We start from the raw sequence: 15684 nt of genomic DNA on the forward strand, positions 1-15684 counted from the left end.
ACTTAAACGTAAAAGAATATACAGTGAGATAGCTATGACTTTAAAATGAAACACGATGAGTTTAAAATAATCAACATTTTGTACACTTTTACTAACTACATTTGTTGCAACATTTTTAATTCTATTTAAATACAGGTCTTTGGAGTTTTTTTTTCTTTCTGTTCTTTTTTTAGTTTGTCTGAAACACCTGTAGGGGTAATCTTCTGTACTATGACAGGGACGGACTGACCATTGAGCCACTCGGGCACTGCCCGAGGGCCCTGGGCCACTAGGGGGCCCCATCAGGGTTGCCAGCCTCAGTAAAACCAGGGATAGTATGTATAAATCTGTGTTTTTTTTACATCTGTCTGTGTATACTGTGTGTACATGTATGTGTATACTGTGTGATTGTATACTGTGCGTGTGTATACTGTGTGACCCCATAATCTCTGATTGCCTGGGGGGCCCCATAATCTCCTATTACCCGGGGGCCCCATGAGTTATCAGTCCCCCCTGCACTATGTACTACAGGATTGGAAGACCAAGTGTGATAAAAAACAGACACAGGCAAAATTAACCTGTTCATTATAGAGGTGATGCAACCAGTTATAAACGTGCACATATATATATTAATGCAGCCTTCATAAAATCATATTTGATGACAGCAAGCAATAGTTAAACAGAAGGTTAGATGCTGGGCACACGTTGTAAAACATCGAGCTAGAGGCATGAAGGTGACTGCTTGTGTATCCCCAGGCCAGCTGCTCTCCTGACTCACCGTTACACCCGAAGAAGCTTGAATTCAGTAAAATGAGCAAGAAAGCAGAACAATACTTTAACTGTGTCATTAGAACAGATAAAATGTGCTATTAGGGTTTGAGTAATATCAAGGGGAAAAAAATGCGCCATATTAAAATTCAATTATGGGAATGATCATTTTACTAGGTTTACGGTTGTTGTTTTTGTCTGTATATCTTTACCTCGGCTTTAAAGTAGTTTCATGCAGGCTTTCTTTAAACTGGTGTAAAAGAGTTCTTTAAGGGCAGATTTATACTGGAAAGCACGTTCCTGTGCGGTCCCAGGGGTTCTGGCTTTGACAGCCCATTCATTTTAATAGGCTTGAAAATGTTCCAGAACATGTAAAAAGTAGTGCAAACGCTACTATGTCAGATTGTGCCGCACCAAACCGCATAGTACTGTAGTAACATGCGGTATGGTGGCTGCGACCATGCTGCATTTGCAAGATGCGTTTGTAGTGCCAGTAACGGTTAATTGCCACCCGCAAACAGTGTGCAGTGTGGGAAACGTGCATGGAATGTGCCGTTCCCTTACCACGTTCTGGTGTGAATGGGCCCTAAGGGGTAACTTTGCCTTTTTCACAAAAAATGAAAAGGTGAAATAACTCCAAATATCCTGGTCACTTCTCCTGACCCCACTGCCCATAGTGGTTATGATGGTCTGTGCCACAGGTGCAGTGGTCCATACACCTTACATCACAATACACAGCCCCAAAGTGAGTATCCATCATAATACAGAAAGAACTCAAGTTCTACTGCTGTATCTGAAGAGTATGTGAGCAGAGTGTCGGTGCCTGGCTGTAACGTTCACTGTTGATACATAATAGACATGAGCTGGCAACTCGATAGCCGAAGCCCTCCTCATAGCATGGTCAGTGGATCTGAGGCCTTTCTTTCAGTAAGGTGTCTCAGAAGAAAGAAGTATTTCTCATTGGTTAGATCGGTCACATGCTCGGACGGGGGGGCAGCATTCTGGTGGGGTGGCCAGGATATGTGTAGTTAGTACACTTTTTAATTTCTTGAAAAAAGTTGAACTTACCTTTTTTATTTTCATACATAGTACAGCTATTGTGACCTGTTCCGGACATGTGCGATGAACGTCTCATAACACCAATGCTAGTGCCATGCCTCAGTTCACTCTCTGCTGTTAGAACTCTGGTCAGGTTTTTTTTGCTATCTGGGGCTCTGTTAGAGAGAATTACCTTCACTTCCTGTCTTGCTAACAACCTGCTGATGTTTTACTAGACAGGAAGTGAGCAGACATCTCCAACAGAAGTAAAAATGTGGGGTTTATTTTGTGGGGGAAATAGAAGAAGGCATGAATCCCAAATTTACAAATCATCACTCTTAAGCAACAACTGTTCCAGAGTATCCTATCCCACCCACCTTTGAAACTCATGCACAAATGCCTAAATGGAGATTCACTAACATATAAACATTTTACTATATTAAGTTGCGCTATGCTCTCGTTAGTGAATACTAGCAATAAACCTTAACCACTTAAGGACCAGCCTCGTTTTGGATTTTAGGTGTTTACAAGTTTAAAACAGGTTTTTCTGCTAGAAAATTACTTAGAACCCCCAAACATTATATATATATGGTTTTTCTTCTAACTCCCTAGAGAATAAAATGGCGGTCATTGCAATACTTTTTATCGCACCGTATTTGTGCAGCGGTCTTAAAAGCGCACTTTTTTTGGAAAAAATGAACTTTTTTGAATAAAAAAATAAAACAACAGTAAAGTTAGCCCAATTTTTTTATAGTGTGAAATATAATGTTACGCCAAGTAAATTGATACCCAACATGTCATGCTTGAAAATTGCGCCCGCTCGTGGAATGGCGTCAAACTTTTACCCTCAAAAATCTCCATAGGCGATGTTTAAAAAATTCTACAGGTTGCATATTTTGCGGTACAGAGGAGGTCTAGGGCTAGAATTATTGCTCTCGCTCTACATGCGATACCTCACATGTGTGGTTTGACCATCGTTTTCATATGCGGGCGCTACTCGCGTATGCGCTTGCTCCTGCGCGCGAGCTCATCGGGACAGGGGGGTTTTAAAAAATTTTTATTATTTTTATTATTTATTTTGCAATATTTTATTTATTTTTACACTGTTTTAAAAAAAAAAAATGGGGTCACTTTTATTCCTATTACAAGGAATGTAAACATCCCTTGTAATAGAAAAAAGCATGGCAGGACCTCTTAAATATGAGATCTGGGGTCAAAAAGACCTCAGATCTCATATTTACACTAAAATACAATAAAAAAAAAAAAAAAAAAAAAAGTCATTTAGAAAAATGACATTTGAAAAAATGTGCCTTTAAGAGGCGTGGACGGAAGTGACGTATTGACGTCGCTTCCGCCCAGCAGTGTATTGGAGACGAGTGAGCACTATCTTGGCCTCACTTGTCTCCAGACACACCACAGGATAGGACGCGATCGCCTCCGCCGCTACCGACGGCTCCGGTAAGCGGCGGAGGGCACCGGATCGCGGCGGGAGGGGGGCCCCTCTCCCGCCACCGATAAAAGTGATCTCGCGGCGAATCCGCCGCAGGGACCACTTTTATCTGAAAGCCGGCCGCAGCATGAAAACGGGGATACCGTGGTTATGGCAGCTAGCTTCTGCCATAACAACGATATCCCCGTTCAAACTTAGGACGTACATCGTCGTGCGGCGGTCTTGAAGTGGTTAATAATGCTAAATTATATATATAAAGTGACTCCAAACATGAATAAAAATTGATTGATTAATTGATTAGATCATGTTTTAAATAGTCCACTGTTTTAAGGTGATTTTCAAACATGAAATTAACACACGATACACCCAAGACTCGTGATTAAAGAAGATAAAGTCCTCCACCTCTGCACACACTGCCGCTTACTGATCTCCTATTACAGGAGATCACACTTGCTTGTCGCTTAATACCCAGCCCGGGCCTTTTGAGAGATGGAACGGTGATCCCAGCGTCTTCACAGAATGTAATCTTTCAGGGGCACGTTTTGCCCATTGATCCTCAAAAAGACATAAAAGCTTCCATAGTGTCAAATCCTAGGTTACTTTATTTAACTAAGTATTGCACTTACAGTTAAAACAATAAGATTGCAGTATAAACGAGCCAGCCGGCTCTTGATAGCAGCCCGTCACTCCGGGACCTGCGTGAACGCGGTGACGTCAGCACGTCGCTACTTCCTATGCGTTTCGTCACACCTGACATCGTCCTGGGGCCTGTTGAATACCACTATGTGTTGACCCAGGGACAACACATCAACGGACAGGGATTTGAATCGTCTCCCACTCCATCCAAAACCCCAGATGGCTGTATTCAGAGCTCACTCACCGTCAATCTTATTCACACAAGAAGGGAAGCGTAGTTATTTTGTGCATATCTCACAGGAAGTTGCAGCTTTGTTTTCTAAAAAACAAACATATTTATGTTTCATCCATTCACTTATTCGCTTGCTCTTTTTTTCTGATAAGCTCAGCAATTTTAATTTTATTCTATATAAACATTTTAAATTTAATGTGCCATGAATTCACCTGCAAAATCAAATCTTTACAAACCAGATTCAAACTGCCTAATATATGAACATGGAGCAAATATATCTGGTTCTTTATTCCCTTTTTGAAAATAAATAATTATGTGTCCTTCACTACTTCATATTGTAGAGATGCCTGTATCAATTTAGTATATAAGTAAAACCTTGGATTGTGATTGTTCTGGAAACATGCTTGTAATCCAAACCACTCGTATATCAAAGTGAATTTCCCCATAAGAAATAATCGAAACTCAGATGATTCGTTCCATAACCATTTATTTATAAGTCCTTCCGTTTATAGTCCATATAAAAAGATTATAGCAATGTGATAGGTTATGTAACCATAAAATGTCCATCCACAAATGGAAGCCTCCACAAGGGGATTAGAAGCAAAATCCAGGAGATACAGAGTATAAAAGAGAAGAGCGGCTCCTCTAAATGTAGCAATACGGTTACATTTAATGAAGGGGCAACATTTAGCAACTCACATGTTTTTTTTTTTGTTTTTTTTCTTTTTTTTTTGCCACATCAGCGAAGAAATTTACCATGGGAATAAAATTTTTCAAATAGATGATATTCAAAAATGTTTCCCTTTTATCATCACATCATTGTGGCTCTAAGTCTGTTTCGTTGATTAAGTCATTTCAATACACAAAAGAAAAATATCACCCCACCATATAATTCGACTGTTTACCCTTGATTTCTTCCTAGCTTTCTTCCCACCCCCCCCCCCCCCCCATCCCGAGACCATACCTCTTCCCTCTCCACCCACCTTCTCTAGCTTCCCTACCTTCCCATTTACTCCCTCCTGGCCACCCCTCCTTCCATTTTCATCTTGAGCTGTGTCAGGATCTACCCTCTCTTTTACTCAAGTTGTCCACATCTCAATTGCTCTTGAGGAATTTTTACATTTTTCCCAGACTCCCCACTTTATCTTGTAAGCCTCCATTTTTATCCCTTCACTAAACCTCAAATACTCTAGTTCCTGTATCTCATTTATTTTATTGAACCATTCCCTCATGGATGGTCTTTCTTTCCTTTTCCAGTTTTTAGAAATCAGGCTTTTAGCTGCGTCTATAAAATGGGGTAAAAGTGTTCTAAGTGGGCATATCATACAGATGGAAAAGAAATATTTTGGGATCCTTTGGGAGGTCAAAGTGTGTGATCTCCTTAGTGTATTTTTTAATCTCTCCCCAGAAGAGTCCCATTTCAGGACATGACCACCACACATGGGCCATCGTCCCTATTTCACCACATCCCCTCCAACAGAGCCGGGATTTTTCCCCTTTAATTTTATGCATCTTATCCGGTGTCATATACATTCTTGTCATACATTTATAATTTAGCTCTAGCAATTTACTATTAACCAATGTGGCCGAAAGTCTCTTCCATATTGTAGCTACTTCTGTCTCTGATAGGGTATTTCCTAACTCCTTTTCCCATTTTCCTATAAAGGCCGGAGTATCCTGCCTTCTCAGTTCAAGCAGTATTTTATATATCCGGGAAAAACCACCTTTTTCATCAGTGTCCATGCATATTTTCTCTAGCGGGAGTAGATTTTTTATTGTTCTGATTGGTTGAGGTAAAGATTCAATGAAATGCTTTAATTGACTGTAACGCCATGGGTTAATAATTATCTTATCTCTCCTATTCATAAGCTCTCGTATTGGGCATATTCTACCCCGGTCCATTACATCTTTCAGTTGTATATTCTCCTCCAGAAGCCATTTACCGAACCACTCCTCCTTCCCAGGTGGGAAGTAGTCCACATCTTTTAGTGACATTAACAGTGAATTGTATTCCCAATGTTCCCTTTTGTGCAGAGTGTCCCATGTTTTAAGTGCATGCCTAGTGATTTTGTGTATTTCAATATTATGTTTTCTTAGTTTTGGTGAGCTCCGTATAATTTCGTGCAGTTTTATATTACTAATTTTGTTCTCAATTTCTACCCAGTGTTTATCTTTATTTTTAACCCAGTCAACCACTCTCGTAAGTGTAATGGCTTCATAGTATTTATGGATATCTGGTGCTCCCCATCCCCCTTTACTTTTCGTGTTTATTAGTTGAGTGTATTTTAAACGTGGTGTTTTCCCTTTCCATATAAACCTTAGTAACATTGAGTGTAGTCTTTTGAGGTATGTAGATGGCAATGTGATTGGGAGCATTTGCATTTTATATGTTATTTTTGGTAATAAGACCATTTTGAAAATATTTATTCTTCCCGCCCACGACAGTTGTCCCTGCTGTATTCTATTTAGTTATGTTTTTACCTCATTCATAAGCGGCATGAAATTCGCCTGGTATAGCTTTTCTATAGATGTTGTAATTTTAACTCCTAAATAATTTAAGTCTTCTTTCCCCCACACAAAAGGGAAGTGTTTTTGGTATGAATAATCTCTCGTCTTATTGGGGTTTATATCTAACACTTCTGATTTAGATGGATATACTTTATAGTTGGATAACTTCCTGTATTCTTTTAAGGTGGCCATAGCGTTCGGGAGGGAGATTCTCGGATGTGTAATATAGAGCAGAATATCATCCGCAAAGGCAGCTAGCTTGTACTCCGCTCCACCTATGTTTACTCCTCTAATGTCCGGATTCTGTCTAATCCTCATAAGAAGAGGTTCTAGTGCTAGCAGGAAAAGCATTGGAGAGATTGGGCACCCCTGTCTTGTTCCATTGTACATATTAAAGGATTCAGACAGGGTCCCATTTACTTTTACTCTCGCTGACGGCCTTGAATACAACGCCCCTATCCAGCTACAGATCTTCTCCCCATAACCCACTTCTTTAAATGTCTCTATCATGAAGTCCCAGTCTACCCTGTCAAACGCTTTTTCAGCGTCTATTGACAGAAGTAGTCATAGGACTCCGCTCTTTTTAATTTTCTGAGTTATCAATAGGGTTTTAATGCTATTATCCCTTCCCTGTCTGCCTGGTATAAACCCAACTTGATCCGGATGGATGATCCTTTTGATTGTTTGCTTTACTCTACCCGCTATTACTCTTGCAAATAATTTTGTGTCTATATTTAGTAAGGCTATGGGCCTAAAGCTAGAGCATAGTGTATCATCTTTTCCTTCTTTATGTATAATCACTATATTAGCTGCTAATGCATCTCTGCTCATTTCCCCTTTCTCTCCTACCTCATTCATATAAGAGCACAGTTTTGGTACTAAGTAATCTTGGTATTTTTTGTAGTATAGTGCTGACAGCCCATCTGGACCTGGACTTTTACCTATTTGAGACTCTTTAATGGCCTTCCTTACTTCGGACTCTGTAATGGGGACCTCTAAGAATATTCTCTCCTCTTCGGTTATTTTTAGCATTCCGGTTTCTTTTAAGTAATTTTTAATTTTCTCTTGTTTTTGTTCCTTCTCTTTACTCGTATCCTTATTGTTTAATGAGTAGCGTTCCCCATAAAATTCTTGAAAGGTCTTTGCTATATCTACATCTTTATATCTAATTTCACCTGTTTTGGTCCTTATTTTGTCGATGTATTTATTACTTTTCTTTTTACTTAATGCCCTTGCCAGGCATTTGTTGAGGTATTTGTTTTAAAGTAAAATTCTAATTCTTCTTTTATTAACCTATCAATTTTCCTATCGTGAAGGAGGTCTTCGTTTAATCTCCAGTTATTTAACAAAGATTTTCGTATATTTTGTTTTATTTGTAGCGTCACCGGGGCGTGGTCCGAGAATGTTATGGATCCTATATTTGTGCTTTCTATCTCATCTAAGTACCTGTGATCTACGAAGAAATAATCAAGCCTAGAGTATGTCGCATGTACGGGGGAGTAGAAGGTGTAGTCCCTTATCTTTTGATGTTGGATCCTCCACACATCTACTAGCTGACATTGGTGCAGTTTTTTCTTGAGTTTATTCATCCATACACCTCCAGTCCCCCGAACATGCGACGTGTTATCTCTACCCGGCTCAAAGCATAAGTTAAAATCTCCTGCCACAATAGCCCTCCCCCTCCTGAAATCCTCTAACTTTGATAAGACTCCCATTACGTACTTTCCTGGGTTAGTATTTGGGCAATACACATTGGCTAAAGTATATTCCTTCCCATTTAGTATGCCCCTCAGGAACAAAAATCGGCCCTCGGGATCAGTTAATCTCTCCTCTATCTGGAAACGTACTTCCCTTGCAAAACCAATCGCCACCCCTTTTGCACCCCTTATCGGGGAGTCACTATATATCCAAAGCGGGTAGTCCTTGGAAATTATTTTCTGATTTCTCCCCAGGTATAGGTGCGTCTCCTGGAGAAAGACCACCTCAGCTTTAATGGATCTCAATTCGCCCATTATGTTCGCACATTTTATGGCCGAATTGAGGCCCCTCACATTATATGTTACCAACTTTAAACCGGCCATTTGTTCTGCCTTTCTATACCAGTCAGCCAGAGAGGATGAGGTTTGTATCAGTCTCGCCCCTCGCTTACCCCCCTCCCTCTCCCCTCTCCCTTTCCCCCCTCCCCTCCCCCCCTCCACCCCCCTCCCTCCCTCTCTTTGGGGGCATCAGGCCTCCCAGTGGCCCCATTAACCGTGGCCCCACATTCTCCACCCGACCCTATGGTTGTCCCCCCGAGGGTTGAACTCAGTGTGGTAATCCTTAACTCCCCCAGCCCACCCCGGGATTAACCAGGCCCTCCCCCCCTCCATTCCTCCACCTTCCCCCCTCGTCCGCCCCAACAGGACCCACCCCCTCCCCCCCGCTCTCACAAGCTCTGAACCCAAGGCCCATTCCCCCCCCACACCACCCACACCCCAGGCCACATGTTTTCCAAAGAACCCTGGACCAGGTTAGCTATATATCCTTTCTAATTATTTTGGCTTTTGGTTACACTCCTCTCCTATTATATACTGGTTTCCAGTTTTGGCGGTCCTCAGCAATGTCCTGATTTCCCATTTTCTCCCACCATCCTGGGATTTCTACAAGTGGAATATCCAATCGCCGACAGAAATTTTGGGTCTCCTCTGGGAATCTTAGCATTGCTGAGCGTCCGTCCTTTCGCCCAATCAGGCATGCTGGGAAACCCCAGGAATATTGAACATCTCGAGCTTTAAGCTGCGCCAATAATTGTTTGAGGACTCTTTTCCTTGTACGTGTCTCGGTGGCTAGGTCTGGGAATACCTGTAAATTAGATTCTCCATATTTCACTGATTGATTATTTTTCAGACTCGCCCTGATTTTCTCTTTGTCTTGGTAATTATGGAACCTCACAATCACATCTCGTGGAGCCTCCTTACTAATCTCGGCTGGTTTCCTGATTCTGTGCACTCTGTCCAGTTTGATTCTCTTATTATTTTCCGTTGGATAAATGAGGCCTCCAAAAATTTGATCCACCTTTTCCTGTAGATTTTCTCCCTCCCCCTGCATCTCTGGGAGACCTCTAATCCTCAGGTTTTTCCTTCTGCTTCGGTTTTCCTGGTCTTCCAATCCATATCTCAAATTCCTTTGTTCACGTTGCATCTCCTCCATCTGACTTTTAAGAATCCTTATCTCCATCCCCTGTCTTTCTGCTATTGTTTCAGCTTCCTCCACTCTCTTAGTATATGTCCCACGTCTCCCCGTATTGCTTCTATTTCTCCCTTAATGGCGGTTTCCAGTCTTGCAAACATCTCCGCCATTTCATTCTTTGTTGGCAATACTCTTTCCTGTTGACTCTCCATTAAAGCTTCTTCTGCTATTGCTGGAATAATGAGGGATTCTGCTTCCGCCACCTGTCTTCTTGTACTAATTTTAGGTGGACATTCAGGGGTTTTACTTTTTGAGCCAGATACCTTTCCCGGGCTTACATTGGTATTTTCATGGACCATATATTTCCTTATTGTGCCTGGGCTAGCACTTGTTCTAGTGGGAATCCCTGTTGGGTTTGCTGTAGCCCCCTTCCCCGTCTTTCCTCTCATTCTCTATTTTCTTTCACCTTTTGATTGATCCTTTTCTGGCTTAACTCCCAGAGATGGTGCTAGAGAGATAAATGGTTGTTTAATACAATTACAATACTAGGGAATTCTTCCCCTAGGTTGTCCAATATCCAGGGTCCGGGATGTTATTCTTTTGCCAGTTGAGGTCTGCCTGTATGTCACTGTTTAGAAGTCTTTAGACCACTATCATAGGGTATTCCTACACTGTAGGGAACACAATAGACGACCCTAAAGATTAGGTCCCCTACTACCTCTCCCCTCCGTGTGATTTCAGTAAATTATTAACACCAACATTATACTGAAGCTGCAAAGAGAACTCGGGGGTGCTCGGTAAAAACGATGCCCCCAACGTGCACAATATTCTGGTCCCAACTCTTTGTAAAACGTAACCGTAGAAGACCAGGTCTCAAAAAAATAAATAAATAAAAAAGCGAGTGACCAGAAAGCCAGAAAGAGAAAGTACATCAAAATATTCTTACGAGTGGTTTAGCACCTCCTCTCCTTTATATTTATGTAGCTTAATATAAATATATACCAGTATCCCCAGTTTTGTACGTTTGGATATACACTTATAAAGCTTAGATTGTCCTCTTTCTCTTTGTCTCCTTATTCACTGATTGGCTTGTCTCTCCAGGAAATTGCCCAGAGAAAATAAAAAACAAAGGGCTTTTGTGTAGTGGCCTAGGTGGGTTGTACAACTTGCTGCCTCCATTGGTGATTCAGCTGTGCTTTACATTAACTTTGTATGTTGCTTGTTAGTGTTCCACCATTATAATTTAATGTAGGGCACTTACCCCTCCAGTTGCATTCATTCCAGTGTACTTATCTGTGAGTTGAAATTCTGGGCTTCTCCGGGGGTTTCTGTGTCCCAAGGAGGCTAGCAGCAGCGTCCTCCACTCCTTCCCTGATTGACTCTCTCTCCAGCTGCTTCGGTGGGGAGGAGGCAGAAGCCGTGGGCTCCGGGACTTCACCTCCTCTCATCATCTGTTTCCCAGGAGCGCTCTCTTTGGTCTATGCTCCGTGCTTCCACCTTCTGGGCTCAGGAGGGCGAGGGGGGGGACGGGCGGGGGGAACAACAGCCGTACCTGGCCGAGAGCGTGGGGGGAGCCGAGTCCCGCGGAGCATCCCAGGAGCGAGCAGCTAGGAGCAGGCGACTTGCATCTGTACCACCAGCGCCGCTACGAGCGTCGCTGTACCGCCGCAAGACACGAGGAGGAAGGAGACCTGGTATCCCAGAGCACGCCCCGGGATCAGCTAGACGCCCACATCCGGCTCCTCCCCTCCCTTGAGGGATTACAAGCAACTCACATGGTTGATGATTAAAAGAGGCACATCTAAGTATGCAAGCATCCGGGGTAAAGCTGACCACATAGACCATCCCCTGCACCGCCGGCTCTCACTGCTGTCAGTCTGCAATTGTGACCGGGAAGACTACCCTGTATTAGAGCAATCTGAAAGGGAGGTTTGAACCACTCGTGGAGCACAGAGTGAAAGGGATGAGGTTGATCATTAACCATCTGAGTTGCTAAATGTTGTACCTTCATTAAATGTAACCATATTGCTACACTTAGAGGCGCTTCTCTTCTCTTTTATACTCAGTTGTAGGGATGAGCTTCGAGTTCGAGTCGAACTCATGTTCGACTCGAACATTGGCTGTTCGCAAGTTCGCCGAACAGTGAACAATTTGGGGTGTTCGCGGCAAATTCGAATGCCGCGGAACGCCCTTTAAAAGTCTATGGGAGAAATCAAAAGTGCTAATTTTAAAGGCTAATATGCAAGTTATTGTCATAAAAAGTGTTTGGGGACCTGGGTCCTGCCCCAGGGGACATGGATCAATGCAAAAAAAAGTTTTAAAAACGGCCGTTTTTTCAGGAGCAGTGATTTTAATAATGCTTAAAGTCAATCAATAAAAGTGTAATATCCCTTTAAATTTCGTACCTGGGGGGTGTCTATAGTATGCCTGTAAAGGGGCGCATGTTTCCCGTGTTTAGAACAATCTGACAGCAAAATGACATTTCGAAGGAAAAAACTCATTTAAAACTACCCGCGGCTATTGCATTGCCGACAATACACATAGAAGTTCATTGATAAAAATGGCATGGGAATTCCCCAAAGGGGAACCCCGAACCAAAATTAAAAAAAAAAATGACGTGGGAGTCCCCCTAAATTCCATACCAGGCCCTTCAGGTCTGATATGGATATTAAGGGGAACCCCGGCCAAAATTAAAAAAAAAAAAATGACGTGGGGTTCCCCCTAAATTCCATACCAGACCCTTCAGGTCTGGTATGGATTTTAAGGGGAACCCCGCGCCAAAAAAAAAAAAAAAAACGGCGTGGGGTCCCCCCAAAAATCCATACCAGACCCTTATCCGAGCACGCAACCTGGCAGGCCGCAGGAAAAGAGGGGGGGACGAGAGTGCGGCCCCCCCTCCCTCCTGAACCGTACCAGGCCACATGCCCTCAACATTGGGAGGGTGCTTTGGGGTAGCCCCCCAAAACACCTTGTCCCATGTTGATGAGGACAAGGGCCTCATCCCCACAACCCTGGCCGGTGGTTGTGGGGGTCTGCGGGCGGGGGGCTTATCGGAATCTGGAAGCCCCCTTCAACAAGGTGACCCCCAGATCCCGCCCCCCCCCTGTGTGAAATGGTAAGGGGGTACTTATACCCCTACCATTTCACTAAAAAACTGTCAAAAATGTTAAAAATGACAAGAGACAGTTTTTGACAATTCCTTTATTTAAATGCTTCTTCTTTCTTCTATCTTCCTTCATCTTCTGGTTCTTCTGGCTCTTCTGGTTCTTCCTCCGGCGTTCTCGTCCAGCATCTCCTCCGCGGCGTCTTCTATCTTCTTCTCCTCGGGCCGCTCCGCACCCATGGCATGGGGGGGAGGCTCCCGCTCTTCTCTTCTTCTTTTCTTCTCTTCTTCTCTTCTTCATTTTCTTCTCCGGGCCGCTCCGCAATCCATGCTGGCATGGAGGGAGGCTCCCGCTGTGTGACGGCGCTCCTCGTCTGACAGTTCTTAAATAACGGGGGGGGCGGGGCCACCCGGTGACCCCGCCCCCCTCTGACGCACGGGACATGACGGGACTTCCCTGTGGCATTCCCCGTGACGTCACAGGGAAGTCCCGTCAAGTCACCGTGCGTCAGAGTGGGGCGGGGTCACCGGGTGGCCCCGCCCCCCGTTATTTAAGAACTGTCAGACGAGGAGCGCCGTCACACAGCGGGAGCCTCCCTCCATGCCAGCATGGATTGCAGAGCGGCCCGGAGAAGAAAATGAAGAAGAGAAGAAGAGAAGAAAAGAAGAAGAGAAGAGCGGGAGCCTCCCCCCCATGCCATGGGTGCAGAGCGGCCCGAGGAGAAGAAGATAGAAGACGCCGCGGAGGAGATGCTGGACGAGAACGCCGGAGGAAGAACCAGAAGAGCCAGAAGAACCAGAAGAACCAGAAGATGAAGGAAGATAGAAGAAAGAAGAAGCATTTAAATAAAGGAATTGTCAAAAACTGTCTCTTGTCATTTTTAACATTTTTGACACTTTTTTCGTGAAATGGTAGGGGTACTTATGTACCCCCTTACCATTTCACACAGGGGGGGGGCCGGGATCTGGGGGTCACCTTGTTAAAGGGGGCTTCCAGATTCCGATAAGCCCCCCGCCCGCAGACCCCCACAACCACCGGCCAGGGTTGTGGGGATGAGGCCCTTGTCCTCATCAACATGGGGACAAGGTGTTTTGGGGGGCTACCCCAAAGCACTCTCCCAATGTTGAGGGCATGTGGCCTGGTACGGTTCAGGAGGGAGGGGGGGCCGCACTCTCGTCCCCCCTCTTTTCCTGCGGCCTGCCAGGTTGCGTGCTCGGATAAGGGTCTGGTATGGATTTTTGGGGGGACCCCACGCCGTTTTTTTTTTTTTTTTTTTTTTGGTGCGGGGTTTCCCTTAAAATCCATACCAGACCTGAAGGGTCTGGTATGGAATTTAGAGGGAACCCCACGTCATTTTTTTTTTTAAATTTTGGCCGGGGTTCCCCTTAATATCCATACCAGACCTGAAGGGCCTGGTATGGAATTTAGGAGGACTCCCACGTCATTTTTTTTTTTTAATTTTGGTTTGGGGTTCCCCTTTGGGGAATTCCCATGCCGTTTTTATCAATGAACTTCTATGTGTATTGTCGGCAATGCAATAGCCGCGGGTAGTTTTAAATAAGTTTTTTCCTTCAAAATGTCATTTTGCTGTCAGACTGTTCTAAACACAGGAAACATGCGCCCCTTTACAGGCATACTATAGACACCCCCCAGGTACGAAATTTAAAGGGATATTACACTTTTATTGTTTGACTTTAAGCATTATTAAAATCACTGCTCCTGAAAAAAACGGCCGTTTTTAAAACTTTTTTTTGCATTGATCCATGTCCCCTGGGGCAGGACCCAGGTCCCCAAACACTTTTTATGACAATAACTTGCATATAAGCCTTTAAAATTAGCACTTTTGTTTATTCATGTTCGTGTCCCATAGACTTTAACGGTGTTCGCGTGTTCGAACAAACTTTTTTCCTGTTCGCATGTTCTGGTGCGAACCGAACAGGGGGGTGTTCGGCTCATCCCTACTCAGTTGTGATGTGACGCTACTTGTATATTAAGACATCGCTCCTTTATCAATTCAAATTGTATAAAAAAAATGAGCTTGTCTGGCAAAACATTCTCAAACCAAATTACTCTCAAACCAAGGTTTTACTGTGCATCTTTCCAAGAACAGACTCCACTGTTCAAGTTTTGCATTTAGTGCTTATATGCAAATATATGGCCATGCATTAGTTATTCATAGATATCAACATTTCCTGTGTGGAAAAAATTATATTTTATGTTTTGCTACAGAGTTTAGTTTGAGGTGATCACAATTTTTCAGCAAAAAGTTTATTTACCAAAAACAAATATTCAGTCAGAGTTGGGAATAAAGTAGCAGCTGAGCCAGTTCCCACTCCTTTGAATAACAGTAATTATAAGCCAGATTTATAGTCATTTGACCTAGAGTTATGTACAATCATTACAAGACTATCACAGCAGAATGGACTCTTTAAAACCCATTTTCAGCTATCCCCCCACCCAAAGTTTATTGCTCGTTTTAACGAAGACTTTTTATTGTCATTGTTTTTTTTTTTTTCTTTTCTAGTTACAGAGTGAGTCATCCCTGACAAGCAATTATAACTGTAGCTCTACCCTTGCAGGGGATGCTGGTTGTATCAAGTCCTCTGTTCCTCCCTCCACCCCGCTAAAGGCCTCAGCCTCTCAGACACTCCAGGTTATACTCACACACACAAGCAGGTCAGGCAACTCAGAACTTTTCTACACTGCGTGGTCAAACTTAAAATTATATGTGTAGATGTTTTTAAAGCGCTGCCTAGTAAATGTGAGTCCCCACTTACAGTTGTGCTCAAAAGTTTGCATAC

This window comes from Aquarana catesbeiana, linkage group LG11 (assembly GCF_042186555.1).
Source record: "Aquarana catesbeiana isolate 2022-GZ linkage group LG11, ASM4218655v1, whole genome shotgun sequence".
NCBI classification, from domain to species: Eukaryota; Metazoa; Chordata; class Amphibia; order Anura; family Ranidae; genus Aquarana; species Aquarana catesbeiana.